Source organism: Panthera tigris, chromosome E3 (assembly GCF_018350195.1).
Source record: "Panthera tigris isolate Pti1 chromosome E3, P.tigris_Pti1_mat1.1, whole genome shotgun sequence".
In the NCBI taxonomy this organism is placed as follows: domain Eukaryota; kingdom Metazoa; phylum Chordata; class Mammalia; order Carnivora; family Felidae; genus Panthera; species Panthera tigris.
The window spans coordinates 34,526,457-34,548,266 of record NC_056675.1 but is presented as its reverse complement, the minus strand read 5'-3'; the positions used below and the strand labels follow the sequence as shown (position 1 = coordinate 34,548,266).

The following is a 21,810-nucleotide window of genomic DNA, read 5'->3' as shown; positions in this document are numbered from 1 at the left end:
GCTCCCTCATTACCTTATAAACCTTTTCTGTGCCAGTATCACACTACAGTGTAAATTAGGCACATATGCATCCATTCACACCAGTGGATTATAATCGTGTACGACAGGTGTTCGACCTGCCCTGTCCCATTTCTCTATATAATCCCAATGTCAGACACAAGAGAGGTATTGTGCACATATGCACTGAATCAAAATGCAGGTAGGGAATTACTGGAAAGGCTACCAAGTTTTAAGTTTTTAATTCATGATCTTATGGGCTATAGGAAAACCTTCTGAAAAGTTACAAAAGGTCTTAAATGTAGATTCCCCTCTGGAATAATTTCTGTGTGTGTGTGTGTGTGTGTGTGTGTGTGTGTGTGTGTGTTTCATTACTGGGTGAATTGTATCCTCCCTTCCTTCTCCTTCCTGTTCTCCCTCTTACCAGAGGTGCCTTTGAGAACTGGTCACCTGGCTTCTTGAAATGGAACAGCCACTCACTCTCAGAAGAGAGGAGACTCAGAAGGTTCTCTGTCTTGGAAGGGCTCCCCCCAGGTAGCCTTACACTGTAGGGGGCCCCTGAGATTGCACTTACTAAGCTGCTTGTGTGGGTGGTGGAGACACTGACCCTAGACACGAATTTGCCTTTGCTGAACCCAATGCTTCCGCCAAAACCCCGGTCCCTGGACTTACAGAACAAGATCCGGTGCTCAAAGGCAACTCACTGGATTTTTTTTTTAAGTTTATTTATTTATTCTGAGAGAGAGAGAGAGTACGTGTGTGTGCGTGTGCGCACGCACATGCGTGAGTAGAGCAGGGGCAGAGAGAGAGAGAGAGAGAGAGAGAGAGAGAGAGAGAGAGAGAGAGAAAGAGAAAATCCCAAGCAGGCTCCAATGTGGCGCTCGAATTCACGAACCGTGAGCTCATGACCTGAGCCGAAATCAAGAGTTGGATGCTTAACTGACTGAGCCCCCACTCACCTGATATGATGAGCCAGCTTAATGCTCCTTGGGCTGGACTGCACCACTGAAAAATTTCTATGTCCTGTTCTTCGCAATATCACAGACTTCCTTCTAGAAAGAAATGCACTGTGTCAGTTGGGGCAGGTTGTTATAACAAAAATGCCATATACTGGATGGCTCGAACAACAGAAATGTATTTCTCACAAGGTGCTGGCAGACCCAGTGTCTGGTGAGAGCCCACACCCTGGTCTGCAGTTAGCCATCCTCTTGCTGTACCCACCCATGGTGGGGAGCCTAGAGAGGAAGTGGGTTTTCCTGTCTCTTCTTATAAGGGCACGAATTGCATCATTACTGTCCTCATGACCTGACCACCCCCAAAGGCCCCACCCCCTAATACCATCACACTGAGTGTTAGGATTTCAGCATAAGAATTCTGCAGGAACATAAACCTATGGTTCGCAACATGCACTTCGCCAAATATACAATAAAAACCTTCTAGCTGTCCCTTCATGATCTCAACTAGTAAAAAAAAAAAAAAACAAAAAAAAAAAAAACAAAAAACAAACCCACATCTTTGGGAAGGTAGTTGGCTTCTCCACTTTGCAATAACCATTAAGCCTTTCTTCCCTATCCCAAATGTGCCCTGTTATTATTTCTACCTGTTCTGTTGTTGATGATGACCATCAATTAGATGCGATGTAAACAGACCACCTTACTTTGAAACAATATACACAAAAATCTCCCACTGGGAGAAATGCAGAACTTTACTTAGAATCCTGGAACTGGGGAGTCAGAAAAGACAAGAAACCATCTGAAGCAACATCATACTTTTTGCACAAGGAGTCAGGATCAGAGAGGGAAAAGGGTGGGTTTGGGGACACACAGCATCAGCCCAACAGAGGCTGTATCCCAAGTCCCCCTTACAAGGCAGCACTTATGATCCTTCTTTGTCTCATCTCTTTGATAGACATATAATTGCCATAACTAATTGGAAAAGGCATCAGGCTCGCTTTATGATGACACAGGGTGGAAAGGAAACTCGTTGTCACTGCACAATTTATGAGGTCGTTGTTAGATTCATTACTGGAAGATCACTGGGTGTAATTAGTGACCCAAATCCAAGTAGATAAAACAGTTTGGCCCTTGTTTAAAATCTTGTCTTAAAATTGAGTAATTTCCCCTACTCTAGACATAGTGCCTTTGAGGGTCATATTTAATGATCATACATCCCAGTGTGAAGTGACCCCAGGAGAACAAGAGACGACTTTGTAAATTGCACTCTGACTAATTTGCCCATCAGCTGGCATTTTCTCAGCCACCTTCACATTATTTTATGAGACTTTAGTATGATTCTTATATTTATTCAATATTTTTCTCTAACTAAAATGTTTTTTGATATACAACTCATGCCTGGGACATAGCATTTGATCAATAAATGTTTGTTGGAACTCTTTGAACAAAACCATCTGAGTAGTATCTACTCTAACCTTGACAGCAAGGTTGAGTGGTGGTGGGTACAGCAAACTTTAAATTCCCTATTTCGCATGAAAACATGGATTGAGGACTCCTTGGATTCCTGGATGCTTAAATCCTCATTCTCAGACTTCCGCTCTAGCTTCTAGTCTCCTTTCCTTGTTTCCTCCTGGGTAGAGACATTGAGTTCAGGCTACTGAATCTCAGGAAGAAAAAAAAAAAACACGTGAAATAGTACTTTCTCTAAAGAAAGAACTAAGATCCCTTGCAGCTAACGTCCTTCTGAACAATGGGAAACTTTCTAAAATAATTTCGATGGTCAAGCCATCTGAAATAAAAGATCCTGACATGGTCTCTCCCCAAAACAATCTACAAGAAAGACTACAAATGGTCTTCTGGAGATGTTGAGGAGACACTGGGGGTAGTCACAAACTTGTAAGGTTTTAGAGATGAGGAGAGTTGAGGATCTAGAAGTAGCTCCCATCTTCTCAGGGGTTAGGTGAGAACCCTGAGGTCCAGAGAAGTTCAGCGACTTAGAAAAGTTGCACAGTGAGTTAGTGTCAGAGCTGGATTAGAACCCAGTTGTGGGACATCCTTCGTTAATACACCCTCTCCTCTTCCTCAGATGTATGTCTGGACCAGGGTTTCTCAGCCTCAGCACTATTGACATCTGAGGCTGGACCATTCTTTCTTGAGAGAGGCCACTCTTTGCACTACAGGATGGTTAGCAGTATCCCTGGCTTGCACCCACTAGATGCCAATGGCACTAGTACCTCAAGTTGTGGCAAGAAAAATGGCCTCCAGACAACACCAAGAGTCCTTTGGCATAGGGGAGAGGGGCAGGTGTTGCAAAACTGCCCCCAGTTGAAAACCACTGGGACAGCTCGAGATACGGCTGGACTCCCTAGGGCACTCCCCTTGTCTCTGGCCACCACCTTTCCTTAAGGCCATTCTTCTAAGTGGGGTAATCATTGTCTAAGAGTTGCAAAGTAAATCTACTCTGGTTGGTTCCATTGGACTCTTCTAGAAATAACAGAGCTTGTTCACAATAGAGAAATAGCCTGACCACTCACCCAAACAGGGCCTGGTATTTTCAGGTCCAAAACTCACCTGGGAGGGGACCCAAAGGCACCTAAGTCTCCCCATGACCAGATTCTTAAAGGTTCAATGTAGAAGCCAGATGTCAGTGTATTCTTGCATAAGGACAAATAAAAACCTTCCATGCCTCACCCCTGAATGCTGATTAATGAGTAAAATACTAAATCAGACATTTATTCAACAAACATGGAATCCAAGAGGGACTGATTTCTTAAAGTAATCTTAGATGTTATTTTAGTTTTTTTTTTTTTAACATTTATTCATTTATGAGAGACAGAGAACACAAGCAGGATAGGGGCAGAGAGAGAAGAAGACACAGAATTGAAGCAGGCTCCAGGCTCCAAGCTGTCAGTACAGAGCCCAAATGCAGGGCTCGAACTCACAAGCTGTGAGATCATGACCTGAGCCGAAGTCAGACGCTTAACTGACTGAGCCACCCAGGTGCCCCTCTTAGATGTTATTTTTAAATAACATCTTAGTGTTATTGAACTATGACAGCTTGCTATCTCCGTCTTCAGTCTAAAGATCTCCCAATGCATGGCCCCAACATCCCTCCTTTCATTTCTTTACTACATGTGTGTTGAACTCTTATTGGATATAGTAAAGCAATATGGTCATCCACAAGACAGCCATGTTCTTTGACCTCGTGATTCAATCAACTTCGGTCAATTTGACCAGCAAAAGTTCTCAGATCCTCTCATCTTCCCCATCCCCACTGTCTTTATCCTTAACAGCATCATCTCTCACCTGGTATAGATGCCTCCACTCTCCTTGTCCAATCTCCCCTCAAGCCAGGCCCTAAAGAACCAGCACAAAGATTTTTCTGCAGTGTGTTCCTGGAAACATCACTGTTTCCAACCAACAGGTGGCTTCTCGTTGCTTCTATAAAGGCCTGACTTCTAAGATTTAGTACACTTTGTTCCACCATCCTCAAACACCTTTCCCTGCTCTCTGACTCACAACCTTCTAGACTTTGAGGCTGTTTGGCATCACTTGCCCCTCCACTAGTTTCATGAACCCTTCAGGCTTGCTTATGTGTCATTCCAAATACAGTACCTGGGGCTCACCTCTAATATAACATGTATCACACAGACACATATTCCCCAGGCCGAACGCAATGAGTGGCTCTTCCCAAGAAAGCAGATCTATACAGAATCTTTGGTAAAGAACCATGAGTTGGTCATCTAAAATAAAGTCCGGGAAATATGAGTTTGTTTTACAAGTGTCCACACCCACCTTTCTATTTCTTCTTTGTTGGGCCCAAGATTTGTCCCTTTCTTAGAAGACCCGACTAGTGAGGCTCTTTGCAGAAGTCAATGTGGAAGGACTTAGCACTCGTTACTACCGCTGTCTCCGTCAGGAATTCACCACACGTCAGATGTGGGCCGTTGCTTGCAGGCCATGGTTCCATTCAGGAAAACCAGAGAGCCTAAAAATAGGAAAAGAGGGACCAACTCAGGTTCGAACAAGAATCTCTTGAGCGTCCTTTTAGAGCAACAGAGTAGACAGTGTTCTAGTTACCTACATGGGGAAAACCAAAAGGGGAGTGGGCTTGAGAGCAGGCGTTAGTCTCCATACGCTTTAGCTCCGGCTTATATATATTTTTAAGTGTGTTGTGTTAAATCGCTGATAAATGCCTCTGCTGGCTGCCCAAAAGTCTCTGACCACCCGGAGGCTGAAACTCGCAGTCCATTCTCCAACTTCACATCCAGTCGTGATGCATCCGTAGTAGTACCCAGACCCAGTGTGCACTGAGGTTTGAAATAAATTCATTAGGATGCCATGCTCCCACATGTCTAGTCCACTGTAGTTGGGTCTGGGTTTGCCTGTGGGGACCTCGTATTTACTGTACTCGTTGTTCTGTTTCAGTCTGAGAAACGTCACCCCGGAATGCCTCTTACAAGTTCCTCTTCATAGAATGACAGTCTTTACAAGGGCTCACACTGTACCAGGTGATTATTCTTCACAGGAATGCTCATCAATAATATGCTATAGTTCCTGCCCGAACACAGATGTCTGGTAAATATTACATGCCTATCCATACTGAGGGAGGGGAGTAAACAATGAGGGTCCTCATGCGGAGCTCTCCTCGAGAATCACACTCATTTTGGGGTGCTGGGACTAGGGTGCTCAGCAGAGGGGAGGTGGGGAGGAAGACGTCCATGGCATGGCGGCTCGAGTCTGGTGTGATTCTGACCACCACTTACTAGCTGTATGACATGAAATGAATACGCTTATGAACCTTCATTTTCTCATCTATAAATTGGGGAGAACAATAGTACCTAGCACACAGTAAGTGTTCAAATGCTAGTTGTGCTTTTCATTAGGAGAGAGGACACAGACTGTGATCTAAGACACTGGGTCTCCTCACTGCATTTTCTGAAATAAAAGATTTCTATGTTTCCCAATTCTGACTTACAGCATGAAGAGGAGAGAGAGAAAGCCCCAAAAAGAAATGGCTAATGAGGCATTCTGTTTATGGAAAAAGGATGAAGATTGGCAAAACACCCTCCCTTTAAAAAAAAAAAAAAAAAAAAAAAAGACGGTGAATCCTAGCTACTCTATTTACTGTGTGGCCTTAGTAAGGATACTGGACCTCTCTTATCTCTAGTTTCCTTGCTTTTAAATGGAGGATGAAAATAGCTACTTCACAGGAATGAGATGGGGATTCAACAAGGGCACATAATGCAGGCACAGAATAGTGTGCAAATAAATCGTAGTGAAATTGTAGGATTCTACAATCCTGACCCACGGTAGCCCTGTCTGCTATGTGATAAAAGAGAAAGCAAATACACATTCTGTAAAAGAGGAAGGATGGATAGATGGATGATAGATAGATAGATAGATAGATAGACAGACAGACAGATAGATTCTAATCAGGTAGAGATGCTTTCCCTTCCCCTCCCTCTCTCTCTCTAAATACACACACACACACACACACACACACACACACACACACACACAGGATGGATGGATGGATGAAGAGATGGATAGACAGAGAGAGAGAGAGAGAGAGAGAGATAATACAAGGGTAAGGAGAGATGTTATCTGTATCTGCATAACAAATTACCCTAAAACGTAGTGGCTTAACACAACAATCATTTGTTTTCTCCATCTTTGTCAGTCAGGAATCAGAGTGCAATTCACCTGGGTGCCTCTGCCTCAAGATCTCTCCCTAGGCTTCAATCAATGTGTTGGCTTGGGATGCAATCTCATCCGAAGGCCCAACCAAGGGAGGATCCACTCCCAAACTCTCTAACATGGTTGCTGCCAGGACTTGGTCTGTTATGGATTGTTGGACTGAGGCCATGAGTTCCTTGTTGGCTGTTAGCTAGGCCCACCGCCAGTTCCTAGCCACCCGGCCCTCTCCACAGGGCAGCTGAGAGCCTGGCAGGCTGTCTCCATCCCAGTGGACAAGGGACAGACTATGAAAAAACATGGGATGGAAGCCAGTCTGTGTGTAAACTGTTCTTAGCAGTAACAGTCCCTCCCTTCTACCCTATTCCACTGGTGAGTCACAAGGTCCAGTACATACTCAAGGGAAGGAAGATGAGTGGGGAAAAACTTAATGGCTGCTCACTACTATCCCAGGGAATATGAAAAAGCCTCCATTACTCTATCAAAGCCCCTGGACCCACCTGTTGACAGGAGGCAGCTCATTCTTCTGTATCTTCCCATTTTAATTGCATATTTGACTTTTTCCCACCCATGCTCATTTCCTGTGCTTTTGGGTGAGGTCTGTGAGGCAGGATCGGGACAGTGTGCTTGGTGGAAAATAAAGGAAGGCAGTGAGCTTTGAATGATTAGCAAGGGAGAGGCAAGCCCTTAGCTGTCCTTATAATACCTGAGCATTTCACATTGCACAATTTCTCCATGCACAGCTGCAAGACGGAGTTACCACTTTGGAAAATTAAATTTCATAGAAAGTTGGCCATGGTTCCACTTCCCTCTCCCTATGGAAGCAAAAGATGGAAAGATCTCTGACTTGTCACAACTGCCAAATCATTTTGGGGCAATATTTTGAAGGAGCCTGAGTCCCTTCTCTGGAGAGATTCCCTAATAGAAGGCCTTAAAAGCAGCTGAAATGAGGTTAAAAGCTTTTGAGAGTAAAGTGATAAAATATCCACGTGATCTGTATAAGACGGAAATAAAGACACACACAGAGAGACACAAACAAATAGACAGAAATTAGATGCTTCTCAGAAATTAGGGAGGATGCTTTCTAGAGGGAACAGTCTCCTGCTGAAGAGAGGATTTAGTATCCTGACCTGCCAGCAGCCGTGTTGGATGGATTCCTCCATTAGTTTATTGGAATGCTCATAAAATAAAGGTTAGCCCCATCCTAAGGATATCTTCCACCTTTTCCAAACCATACTATCAAGTTGTATTAGCTCCTTGGGTTAAGCCACCATAACAAAGAGAATGTGTGCTAATGTGACTTGCCCGGAGTTAAGCTCATTTAAAAATCTAGAATACCATGGAGAAAGTTCCCCAGGCTAAGATAAGTTTAATGAGTCTAAATCCCAGCAATGAACTCACCTCCAAAGTTTCTGAAATACTTAGCCCTGGGAAGGGCATCATTTGTTTATTCGATGCAGAAAGTCCAGTCTCCACCCCCATCTCAGTAATGTGGGTGCTTGAGAATTAAAAGACAGAATGAAGAATTTGTATTAACTTTCTCAGTGCTGTGTGATTGGAAGGTGAGCCTCCATATACACTCAAAGATACTTATACACCCATTCTGCCCAATGCAGAGGGTCGGAGACCTTTGTCTTTCAGCTTCGTGTATAGCCAGTGTTCTCTGATCAGCCCATCGTCACTCCCTCCTTTTCGTAACAGTGCCCAAATCTTTCAGGAACCACACTTTGGATATCCCACATTGTCCTTGGGAAGCTGTTAATCATGGTGTCCTTTCCTGCCCTTCCCCAACTAAAGGGTGGTCATGTGACTCAGGCTGACCAGTTGGAGGACTCCCTCATCCAGACAGGGTTTGGATCCAGAAAGAGCATAACTCAGATCAATTAGTCTTCTTTAAATTTTGATGTGTGGGTAGTTTGGGCAGAAAGTTCTTTCCTTTTGGATTTTGAGCCAAGAGAATGTAATATTATGGCTACCAGCAGCCCTTTTTACCGCCATGTGAGGAGGGGAAGCCTGAAAAAATAGCCACAGAACACTGAAATGAAAAACTCAGAGCCCCAAGGAATATTGTCTAAGCCCCGGTACAGCCCCAGACTTCCCAAATAATGGTCAGAGATTTGTGTCACTAGCCATGAAAAGCATCCTGACCAAGGCTATGATAAATACTGGAGCCATTATAAAGCATTAAGCACTGATGATACCAAGAAAAAGGCCATAATATTTTGTCCTGAACATGTCCTCAGTCAAGGATTTATGGTGAGTGGTTCAAAACATGAACACCAGAATCAAACAGACCCGCATTTAAATTCCAGTTTCACCATTTCCTACTTCTGTGTCAGTGGTAGGCAGAATTCTAAGGTAGCCTGGAGATTTATCCTGCACTCACCCTGGGTACGTGCTCGGCATTAGACCCTTCCCCTTTATGTGGGCAGGGCACGTGAATATGAGGAGGTCTCGCTCCAATGATTAGGTCACATTATATGGCAGAGGTGAGGGGATTTTGAAGGTTCAGTTGAGATTCTAAGTCAATTGGCTTTGAGCTCATCAAAAGGGAGACTGTCCTGGTGAGCCTGGCCTAATCAGGTGAGGGTGTCTTAAAAAGAGATTGGACCCTTCTGTAGAGAGAGGCATTCTCTTGCCTGCCTTCAACAATCAAGAGCTATGCTTTGAATTGCTTACAAGGAGAGGCTGCCTCTGGGAGGCCTCAGACCCAGACTATAAAGAACAAGGTTCTTCCAGCCTTTCAGGAGAGTTTGGAGGAGAACCCTGAGACACAGATACAAGAATGCAGCCCTGATCAACACTTCAATGGCAAACTTCTACAACCCTACTTGGAGAATCCAGCTAAGCCTTTCCCAGATTCCTGACCCACAGAAACTGTAAAATAATAAATGTGTGCTGTGTTAAACCATGAAATTTGTGATGTGTGTTATGCGGCAGTAGAAAAGCAATACAATCTCTGCTCAAAATGAAGCTTTCTGACCCTGAATTTCTTGGTCTAATAAACGATAATCATAGAAACACCTACTTTTATTGGCTCTTGTCAATATTAATTGGCAATTCCTATGTAATTCACTGCTTGATCTATGGTTCAATACCTATTAATTGCTAGCTTACCTCCTCACATGTTAAGTGTGTGTGCCCATATGGGGTACTTCCATCACCAAACACCCAAACATCAGGAAGGTCATCAATCTGTAAGGTCATCCTATCTATCTTCTTGCTTTTATAGCAAGGGAAGCAAGGTCCAGAAAGGGACAGTGACTGGCCCCAGGCCACAAACCTTGTTAGTAGCTTCAATAAGGACTTCTGGCTCTCAGCCAGGTTCTGCCTGAGTTGCCCCCCTTCCAAAAAAGGAGGCTTTTTTGCCATACTTGATACAAACATTCCAACAAGGTCAAATTGTTTGAAGGGTCCAATGCTTTTAACTCCTGTATTTTGTTATCTATTGCTATGCAACAAGTTATCCTAAAACTTAGAAGTGAAGAATGGAAACATTTATTTTGACTTATTTAAATTTTAGCTATTTAACATACAGGACAATATTGGATTCAGGAGTAGAATTCAGTGATTCATCACTTACATTCAACACCCAGTGCTCATCACAACAAGTGCCCTCCTTAGTACCCATCACCCACTGAACACATCTCCCACCCACCTCCTTCCATCAGCCCTCATTAAGAGTCCCTTGTGGTTTCTTTCCCCTTCTTCTTTGCCCCCCACCCCATCCCATATGTTCCTCTGCTTTGTGTCTTAAATTCCACATAGGAGTGAAGTCATATGGTATTTTTCTTTCTCTGGTTGACTTATTTTGCTTAGCATAATACATTCTAGCTCCATCCACATGATGGCAAATGGCAAGATGTCATTCTTTTCGGTGACTGGTAATACTCTATAACATTCCACGGAGTAATATTTGACTGATGAATGGATAAAGAGGATGTGGTGTATGTATAGACAGTAAACACATATTATCTCATTGTTTCTGAGGGTCAAGAAGCTTGGTGTAGCTTACCTGGCTGCCTCTAGTTGAGATGTCACATGGGGTTGCCCCTAACCCGTGGACAGGGGCGACACTCATCCGAAGGCCTGACTGAGGCTGGTGTCCATGTCAAGCTCACTCACCTGCTGGAAAGGGGCTCCAGTTCCTTGCCACATGGGTCTCTTCAGGAAGCTGCTTGCAAGCCAGAAGCCAGTTTCTCTCCGAGTGAGGGATCTGAGACAGAGAGCATTACCATGATGAAAGCTGCGACATCTTTTAGAAATTAATGCTGAAGTAACGCATCATCACCTCCGCCAAGTGCCACTGGCCACAAAGATCAACCGTAGTACAAAGTGAGAGGGCGCTCCACCAGCGTGTCATTGCAGGAGATGCCATCACTGGGGGCCGTCTCAGGGGCTGGCTTCACGTCTCTCTGTAATGCCTAAATAGCCACACCACTGCCAGGGGAGATGGGATAACTTCGTCCCAGCCCTTGTGGTTAATAGAAATATAAATACCGTGACAGTGGAACCCCTGCCAAATAGCACATGAAAATGGCATTTGAAAAGTGCAATTAGTACTCTTTTTCCCGAGAAGGTCTGCTCTGTTTAATGATCTACATATCAGTGCGTTCCAAGCAGAGGTATTAAATGTCTTAGAATACATTACAACATTACAGCATCTTCAAAAGATATCAGCAAAATGACCATTACTTGAATTGGCTATAAGCAAAGCTTCAGAAGGTCCAGGTGGCCTTGAAATGCAGAGCCTCACTGTGGCAAGAGGGAAGGGCTATGGAAGTCTGGCTTCTAGAAGTCTACATCCCTTGTTATTAACAGGCTCTGCACTCACATTGTGACCACAGCCCAGCTCCCAGGCTCCCCCAGCGGACCCCTGAGCCCTGTACAGATGAAACGTTGTTTTGCAAGAACAGAATGATCACAGGTGGGGTATGGGCAGGCTTGCCCCAATATGGTGACCTCGGTGTGGACATTTCATCACATCCCTGACTTTGTCCCCCTGTCTGTTCTGCAAACTGGCCAGGTAAATTGTCCTGAAATCTAAATCTACTCATGTCACCTCCCTGCTTTTTAAAAAGATTTTGGAGGTGTCTCCTGGCTTCTGGGGAGGGGGGACGTATGAAATTCGTAGCTAAAAAAAAACAAATTCTGGCTCTAATGCTTCTCTCCATCCTTCTCTGGGTGACAGTTACCCTGAAGTCTCTCGATGTCCACGATCCTTTTGCCTCTGGACCTTCCCCACTACTCCTGCTTGGTGGCCCACTCCACCCTCCTCCCCCCCCACCTTCACCTCCCTGAACCCCACACCTCCCCTTACTCAGTCCCATGACAGCTTACACTCTCCCTCAGAGAACTTGCAACAATAGCAGATAAGCATTTAATTGTATTGTTAGTTTTTTGTTGTCCGTTCCCTGCTTTTAAACTATAGCCGCCCTGAGAGGGGGAATAGTATTTGTCTTGCCCCACTGCTGCATCCCCAGTGCCCAGGACAGTGCCTGGCACGTGTGGATGCCCCAAAATATTTGTTAAATGAATAAAGATGGAGAAACACAAGCTAGATCAGTTATTACCAACCACCGCCCATGGACCAAACCCAGTCTACCACCATTTTTACAAATAAAGTTTTATTAGAACACAGCCATACCCACTTGTGTTTGCCCATCTTCTGTGGCTGCTTTCTTTTTTTTGTTGTTGTTTATTTATTTATTTTGAGAGGGAGAGCTCAAGCAGGGGAGGGGCAGAGAGAGAGGAAGAGAGAGAATCCAAAGTAGGCTCACGCTGTCAGCACAGAGCCCGACATGGGACTCAGACCCATGACTGTGAGAACATGACCTGAGCCGAAAACAAGAGTCAGATGCTTAACCGACTGAGCCACCCATTCTGTGGCTGCTTTCGTGCTACAAAGGCAGAGATGAGGAACTGCCCCAAAATCATCTGGTCCATGAGGCAAAAATATTTACAGTCTCACCCTCTGCAGAAAAGTCTGCTAACTGCCAGACTAGATTCCAATCTCTCAAGAGGTAACAGGAAAACCGGAAAGTTTTATGAGGAATAAATGCAATTTCCTCCCAGGCCCATCCTCCATCCAACAAGATGGTGTAGATGGGAATGGAGCTGTGTTTTGGAAACTTCAGGAACTCAAGGTGTGGAGTGCCTGAAAGGAAGCTCTTGGACAGGGCCCAGGAGGCACTACTGATCATGCTGCAGTTAGAACCGAACATAATGAGCCAAGGCATTGATTGAGGCATAAGTGATGGCAAATACAAATGTGATGACCAGAGGTGACAGTGTTCATGGTCAAAGTCAGAGGCTGAGCTCTGGCATTGTCACAAGCACCATGGAGGAGGAAGGGCCTTGGCTTCTTGTCATTCTTGGTCTTAATCGGCTGTAATGGATGTGTCACCTTCCAGGGCCAGGTGGACCCACAGCACGCTGTGATTGATCATCGGTGCCATCTGAGTTTCTCAGCAACCTCGGCCTATTCATTCTGCACTAAATGGACAAGGGCTCATTGACATCCATGAATGAATTCATCGATGTGCGGAGCAAAGTGTCAACCCAATGGGGCAAGGTAGACCAAGAGGCATTTGAGAGCTCAGGTAAGCAGCTGGGGTCTGGGCAATGGCATGGAGAGTCCAGCCTGGGCTGGAAACTAATGGCAGGGACTATAATGTGCACATATACATTGTGGAGGGGCAAAGACCATGAGAACAGTACCAGGGAAGAGTTGGCACTTCGGGCAAGGCCTCTAAAAACAAGGTCTGTGGAATGTCAGCCTTAGGCTCACAGAGCTTATAAAAACTGAGACTTCTGGAACCATTCCATATCCACTGAACCAGAATCTCTTGGGGGAATCTGGAAATCTATATTTTTAACAAAGATCCCAGGTGATTTTTATGCCCCTGAGAATTTGAAATCTACTGAACTAAGACGGTAAGATTCCTGTCTACTTCGGTTCATACTACCTAGACTCATAGCCAATGGGTGAGGAAGGAGGAAGAGGTAAGTAAACACTTCTCGTTGGAACAAAAGGGGTAATTCTGGGATCTTACACTAAAGAACACAAGTTTTCTTATGTACTCCTCTTGAAAAGCCATGATGTGCTTGAATGAGCTGATCTGGCCATCTTTGGTCCACTCAAAAGCATTACCTTACTTAACTATTGCACCAACCCTGAGTCAGTGATAGTCTTTCCTGAGAAGGCTAGACTAAAGCAGGGAAATAATATGCAAGAATCAATAGCTGGTAATGACAGAGCTGGCCTCCCCTCTTCCCTTCCTCCCTCCTTCCCTTCCTCCCTCTTCTCCTTCTTTCCTTCCTTCATCAGAGTAGGTCAAAAGAATGTCTTAGGTCTGATCACTAGGAGGCAGACTGTGAACCAAGGATTCAAGTGCAAGTAATTCCTCAAGGAAGGGGTCCAGGAGCAACCAATAAGGAAGTGGAGACGTTAGCACAGGGAAGAGAAAGCAGGTAACCAAGGGCAGTTACAGGTGAAGCTCCAAATGCACCCTGAACCCACAGCCATCTCTGGGCTGAAAATTATCTCCAGGCCTTGATGCAAAGCCACCAGACTTTTGTACTTGCCCATCAGTCCTTGGCAGCTGCCGTTGGGGTGAGAGGCAAAACTCCCAGACATCTCCAGCTTTCAGAATAAAATCTCAAGAAATACCAGCATCCAAGGGCATTGTTCCAGAAGTCAACCATTTTGGAGCAATTTCACACTTCCCAGCCTGAAGCTCCGTCCCAGCCCTTGTCTGTGTTCATGTTGGTGTCAGGGCCCCCAGAACGACATCTATCATAGGACTTGTGATGATATTAAAGTAGAGAAAACTTATGGGCCAACAAGGGCATCTTTTATCACCCCACATCCTTTCTCTTCCTTTTGCCAAGGCTGTGTTTTTTTTCCTGTAAGCAGGAAGGTTTGAATGCCCACCAGCTGCATACAAATTCTCCCTGTGTTCCTTGCTTAATCTACCTCCAGCTCAATTTTTTTTAGGAACTTCCTGCTGATTCCCCATCACCTTCTTGCTTCAAGTTTTTTAGGGCCTTGATGGAAACTCTGGTCTGCAAAAATTATTCACCTTGGGGCTGTCAAATACAAAATGCACCAGACTATTAACAAGAAGATTTCATGCAGGCTACTACAATAGGAAGGTAATTCAGTAATAAGGATGTCTCAGTGGAAAGGAAGAGCGTTTGAGGTGGGTTTGGAAGTCATTTGGCGGGAGGGTTGGAAGGCATTTCACAAGCCTTGGGGGAATCATGAAAAGGTATAGAGACCCTCATATCTGGGTCACTGAGGAAAGCGGAGGTGGGTCTTATGTTGGAATATGTAAGAGGGAGGGCGGTACTTTGTGATAAGCCATTTCCCTGGAAAACAAAAACATAAGGATGTTGTTTTTTTTTTCTAATTTTTTTTATGTTTATTTATTTTTGAGACAGAGGGAGAGACAGTGCGCGAGCAGGGTAGGGGCAGAGAGAGAGGGAGACACAGAATCCGAAGCGGGCTCCAGGCTCTGAGCTATCAGCACAGAGCCCGACATGGGGCTTGAACTCACAGACTGCAAGATCATGACCTGAGACGGTCAGACGCTTAGCCGACTGAGCCACCCAGGCGCCCCAAGATAAGGATGTTTCTTAAGCCTCAACGTTTTGGGGCACCTGGGTGGCTCAGTCAGTTAAGCTAACTCAGCTCAGTTAGTTTAGCTAACTCAGTCAGCTAAATCTCCAAGGCATGTTGAAGAGAGGGAGTTTCTGTGATTCACGGACTCCTGAGCCAAAGCTCTGTCCTTTGAGAGGAGCTGGGGTCATCACTTGATATTTTCCCCCAGACTCCTGTCTTTGTGAGGATGACCTCCCCAAGGTTCAATAGCTTTGGGCTTGGTTACTACTGGTCTACCTCACAGCTACAGAAGACCGTGGCTAAAGGGAAAGTAACCCAGCGCAGGAACAGAGAAAGCACGTGCACGAAGTCAAGTGCGGCCACCGTGCAGAACAGCCGCTGAAATCAGGCGGCCACGAGCTTGGACTCTGACTTCCCTAAGCAGAAACCGTGACTTCTCACATATGGCGGGTCCATGCCCTCTTACAACTTCTCAGCACTCTTTGCAAGGAATGCCTCTGTTATCTGTAGGGTAAAATGGTAGGAACAGAATGAACGCTGGACCCAACTTAGTGTAACAGGCATACAGCCACCCTCCACTTGCCAGGGAATGGGTGCCGTCGACCTGCTCCTGCCGGCCGGTCTTCATCATCCTATTGTTTGTCTCCTGCCCATTCAGGGTCACAAACTCAGCTTCCTAATCCAACAGCATGGACTTGTATAGCAGTCTAGATTTTGCCCCACATTTCATCACACTTGAGCCTCACAGTGAGGGAGGGAGCATCTATCCCACTGTACCTATTTTTCTGAAGTTTGCTTATCTTGAGAGAGAGCGTGCAAGTGGGGGAGGGGCAGAGAAAAGAGAGAGGGAAAAAGAGAGAGAGAGAGAGAGAGAGAGAGAGAATCCCAAGTAGTTCCGCACCATCAGTGCGGAGCCTGACGCAGGGCTCAAACCCACAAACTGTGAGACCACTACCCCAGCCAAAATCGGACGCTCAACAGACCAAGCCACCCAGAAGCCCCTCCACTACATCTATGTTTAAAGAAGAAGCCAAGGGGCGCCTGGGTGGCTTGGTCGGTTAAGCGTCCGACTTCGGCTCAGGTCATGATCTCACGGTCCGTGAGTTCGAGCCCCGCGTCGGGCTCTGTGCTGACAGCTCAGAGCCTGGAGCCTGCTTCCGATTCTGTGTCTCCCTCTCTCTCTGACCCTCCGCCATTCATGCTCTGTCTCTCTCTGTCTCAAAAATAAATAAACGTTAAAAAAAAATTTTTTTTTAATAAAATAAAATAAAAAATAAAGAAGAAGCCAAGAATGGAAAACGACTTGCCCAGTGTCACACTGCTGGTAAGTAGCAGAGTTAGAGAAACCCTAGTCTCCTGGGTGACATTCCCGACATCGTTTCTCATCTCTGCCAAGTTCCTCCCCTGCGTTATTTGCATTAATAAGTGGGACTTGGAGACAGAAACAATCTTTTCCCTAATCGTGGACTTCAGCTACTCCTCAAGAGATGTATTCTATGTTTCCCCAATTACTTCACCTCTGGAGACAAAGAATATGCTCCACTGGGGTTTTTCTAACCAGGATGATGCCCTTATCTGGCAAGGATGCTGCCCACGGAGAGATCTTTCCATTTTCCCCCAAAGGTTAGAGAGAGAGAGAGAGAGAGAGAGAGAGAGAGAGAGAGAGAGAGAAGCCTTTTAATTCTGTTTTCATTTAAATAGCCACGGGAATTGGGAACTCAAGATAACCAATCAGTTATTTGCTAGTGGAATTTTCCTGGTAAGGAGAGAGAGCACTTAGACCCAAAATGTATACATTTCTTCCAAAATGTCATTCAACATCTATCTCTTTCCCAGATAGTGACAAACGTTCCGTGTTCCTGTCAAAATGCCAGCTTTCAGCACCAGCCTTAATAATAAAAGCCAGATCCAAAATCCAACAGAGAAATTCCAACTTTGCCAGCAAAGAGTTTATCATCCCATTTTATTTTAAGGTGCCAGGGTTACTTTTTTTTTTTTTAATTTCCTTTCTGTTTTCTCTTAATTAAAAAAAAATCATCAGTCTATTCCTTTCATTTGATTTCCTTCCTGAGAACCTTTCACTAATACATGTTTTTTTTTTTTCCTAAAATATGATTGTGGGATGTCTCAAAATAATTTGCTTAAAAAATACCCACACAGACATCACTTGTGGTTCTAATTTGGCTAAAGCTGTTAACAACTGTGTGACACTAAATAATAAACAGTATGTAAAAACAGAGAATTGCCCTTATTTATTTTGCAAGACTGTCCCCTGATTTTTCTTTCCTCTCCTTCACCAGCAGCCCCACACTGAACACACACACATACACACACACACATCTATCTGAGGAGATAAGCTTATAAGCATGGCCAGGTTATCCTGTAAGCAGGTATCCTATGAATAAGATACAGATTTTTCCACCTTGTACTTGCACATCTCTGCAGACACTCTGGGGATCACAGTAATGAGAGATGCACTGGCCTGAATCCAAGGGAGGGCCTCAGGATACAGTGAGGACCCAGAAAGGTCAGGAACACTAACCGTAGGGGCTGAGATGTTGGGGGAAAGAGACCTCTACAGAGGACTTACTATGGGATTGTTATGTCCTATGCACCATCCTGATTGCTTTATGCAAATTCTCCCATTATAGCCCCCCACAAACCACCATGAGATGGCTATTAATGTTATCCCCATTCTACAGATAGGAAAACTGAGGCTGCTAGAGGGCAAGGGACTTGCCAAAGTCATCCAGCCATAAGTGACAGAGCCAGGAATTCATCTGGGGTAATCTGACTCCACAGTGCAAGCTCTGAAGAGTCCAGAAGGCTCCAGAACACTCTGTGCACATTGCATTGTCATTCAGAGACCTCTGCTCTCTCCCTGTCATCCTGTGGCAGCCCTCCTAGCCCCACCAGGACTCCAGAAATCCAGAAATCGTGCTCTGGAGAGACGTCTGAGCCATGGTCGGGGCTGCCTCACCCCTCCTTCTTCCCCCATCAGACATCAATGACGAAGGGCTGTCTCTGGGACTGTGGCCACAAGTCTCTTCCTGTGGCTCCTTTTGGTCACTGAGGCCTGCTGTCCTGTTTCTTGGCAACTTTGCCTCTTTGTAGTGTCCAAGTGTTAATTGCTTAACACCAGAGATTGTGCAGCTGTTGTCATGGTACCTCCTTGGCCCCTTCCCACCATCATCTAAGACACACGTAGCAATTCTGGCCTCCAGAAATCTCCCACCTGGGCCCATCTGTGGTTCCTTTGGCCCAGCCCCAAACTCACTCTTTGGCCATCTTTCCTACCAAACACGGCCCCACCTAGGGTCGGAAACATGTTTATGATGCCTGGGCCAGGAACCACACTCTGCAATTTGTAAGCAGTGCGCTCAGTTGCCCCCAACCACCCTTTGATGTGAGGACTGTCATTATCCCTCCTCTACAGATGGAGAAATGGACCGGAGGTAAGTGACAGAGCAAGGACCTGACCCCAGCACTATCAGACTAACGAGCCCATGTTCTTACCACTATGCTAAACAAATAGTTACAGCAGTGTTAATAATAACAGGGACAAAATAAGCTTCTGAAAAAGAGGGAAAAATCCACAAAATTCACTCAACTCTCTGCGAGCAGGTAAACTCCAAGAGGGAAGGGGACTTGTCTCAGATACCAGAACAGGAGTCAGCGCACGGCAGATGTTTCGTCAAGAGCTTTGAATAAATGCATGAATGAATGGTGTGTGGACTCACCTGGTTCCTTTATTCTTTCAACACACAGACCACGTGTCAGGCTGTAGGCTAGAAGCTGGGGTTACAGAGATGAGCAGAGTATGTTTCCATCCCACAAAGAGCTCAGGGTCCAATGTTGGGGACAGGCACATCTGGTACAGGTTCCTAGGCGAGAAGGAAGCCCAGAGAGATGTTCACCTTATATATCTACGTCACCACACCAAGCTCTTTGCAATCACAACAGGCCAGGTCTCCCACTCAAGCTGTGGGTAGCAAAGGTCGTCATTCCCCTGAGGAAGTTTATCCTTCCTGTCATCACGGACTGAGGGGCAAAGACAGATTCCAGGAACCCCAAAGCACAGGGTCCCGCATCCGAGGATGCTGTACCGGGTTCATCTGTATGGCGAATAGCTGTATGCGTCAGATGTAATGAATCTGGTAGATTGCTGCTTACAGGCGGCCCAAAATTATTCAATGGCTAGCGCAGGGAGCAGCTGATAAACAGCCAGACTGTGAGAGTATGTCAGGGCTTTGCCACCTTACAAATTACATAAGAATGGGCAAATTAGCATAGATGAGGAATCGATACACACAGTCCCTGGATCTTTCTTTTTCTGCAAGTACCTGCATGGGAAGAACTTAGAATAGACAACAGGCCATCCTCTTCTGGAATATGCTGGAATACAGAGGAAGGTGGCTGAAAGACGGCACCTCCAGTTTACAAATTACTGGAAAGGGGAGATGCTGCCTGGGTTGGAGGTGGGGCGGTGGGGGCAAAAGAGGTACTCGGTACCGTGAGCCCCAAATAGCCCTTATCATTAGCCTTGGACTCAGACATCTCTTCACTGAGATGTCTGTTCACTCACCTGTTCAACACATAGTTATGTTTTCTGAGCACTTCCTGGGTCCCATGCACTGTTCTCCATGTCTGGGGCACAGGAGTAAATACCTCTGGGGACTTACATTCTGCTGGGGGAGACAGACAATAAAAATAAAAATAAACAGGGGAGCCTGGGTGGCTGAGTCGGCTGGGGGTACGACTTTGGCTCAGGTCATGATCTCGCGGTTCATGAGTTTAAGCCCCGGGTCGGGCTCTGTGTTGACAGCTCGGACTGGAGCCTGCTTCGGATTCTGTGTCTCCCTCGCTCTGCCCCTCCCCGACTTGTGCATGTGATCGCTCTCTTGCTCTCTCTCTCAAAAAAATGAATAAACATTTAAAATTTTTTTAAAATAATGAAACAAAACAAAAATAAACATATAACAAAAGCAAGACCAGCAGGGGGCAATACACACTGTGTAGACAGCTAAAAAGGATGCTGGGATAGAAGTCACAGGATGGAGGTGGGATGCCATTCTGATTAGAGGGTTCAGGGAAGTGACTTGTGGGGGTGACGTGTGAGCTGAGAGCTCACCCTCCCGATCTGTACTGTCCGCACGGGTAGCCACCGAGTGCTTGAACTATGGCCAGTCCGAAGAGAGCTTGCCATCAGCATAGAGTCCACACCAGACTTCAAAGACCTAGTACAAGAGAAAGAGGTAAAATATGTAATTAATCCTTTTTACAATATTGATCAGATGTTATGATGATAATATTTGGGGCAATGGGGATTAAAGAAAATTAATTTCCTATTTCTTTTTATTTTTTAACGTGGCTACCAAAAAATTTAAAATTTCCCACGGGGCATCCATTCATGGATGGCACTGCATTTCCAATGGATGGCTCTGCTCCCGACAGAAAGAAAGGAAAAACAAGAGCAAAGGTTCTAAGCGTTGGGGCAGCGGGACATGTCTTTGTCCTAGGTCTACCGCTCATTGGCTATGTGAACTTGGGAGGTTCAGAGCATCCTTGGTGCTGAAAGGGGTGTTAATCACACTTTCCTCCTGTGGGCAATGGCAGGAATGCATGAGATAAGGAGTTTACATTAAGGATTTCTTCTTGATTGCCTGCCATGTGGGAATGGAACAGAGCAGGTATGTTGGTGGCCCATGTAGCCATGGACATAACCCTTCCCTTCTGGAGATTCAGGAGAGCAAGGCTGAAATAATCTACCGGGCTTTCTTGGCTGTCAGCCTTCCTCTGCCTCCACCGTCTGTCTGTCCCGAGACCCCAGCACAGGCCCTGGGCCTCGCCTCCAATCCCAGCACCCCCTTCTTCAGCTGCTGTGGTTCTTTCTAGGTGTGAGCTCATTGGAAAAAACAAGAGCCAATTTTCATCACAGAAACTTGGGAGATTTTACTATCATATTGATGTCTGGCTGGGAGCAGAATGAGCTTGTCCAGCCTCACTTGAAATTGGCTTTTCTGAAGCAGGCTTCTAAGGAAGAAAGGATCATTCCACCGGATGGACTTCAGGATACCTCTCCAGCAGGGGCGGAGGTGGGGGCAGGGGACGGGGGACAGTGGCCTTCCACAGTCACTTCTGCTGTGGACTCAGAACCTCCCCTCCCGGGTCTCTCCCCAGCTCGCTCTGTTGGAGGGCTCCCGCTGTGGATGGCAAGTGGCGATGTGGCGACATGGGGCTAAGAACCACTGGTTGAGGCGGACGGGATCGTAGGGAGCTTTCAGTGAGGTTATTGAAGCTGCTTTAATGCACAGCAGGTACTGTTCTTTTACCACTCTCTTCTCCATTTCCTGTGGCTTGGGAAGAAGGGGAGGCCCATCCCATGTCTCCGCTTCTGTCCTGAGAGAATCAGCGTAATTCTCCTCCACAGCCTAGTGGGCTCTTAGAATTGAAGACAGCATGGTGGGCTCTTACCCAAACCCACTTCTGGTCTCCAGTGGTCATCTATGGGCAGCACACTCTATCCTGTGCTTTGTA

General features: G+C 45.7%; 1 long non-coding RNA gene across 1 annotated transcript; it reads right to left on the bottom strand.

The window, feature by feature from the left end:
- Window positions 1-10,777: 10,777 nt before the first annotated feature.
- Window positions 10,778-19,956, bottom strand: LOC122234736. Its single transcript, XR_006212663.1, has 3 exons — window positions 19,859-19,956; window positions 19,014-19,157; window positions 10,778-10,863 (listed from the first exon to the last, which is right to left on the bottom strand). It is a non-coding gene; the product is annotated as an uncharacterized LOC122234736 (long non-coding RNA).
- Between the last annotated feature and the right edge of the window lie 1,854 nt (window positions 19,957-21,810).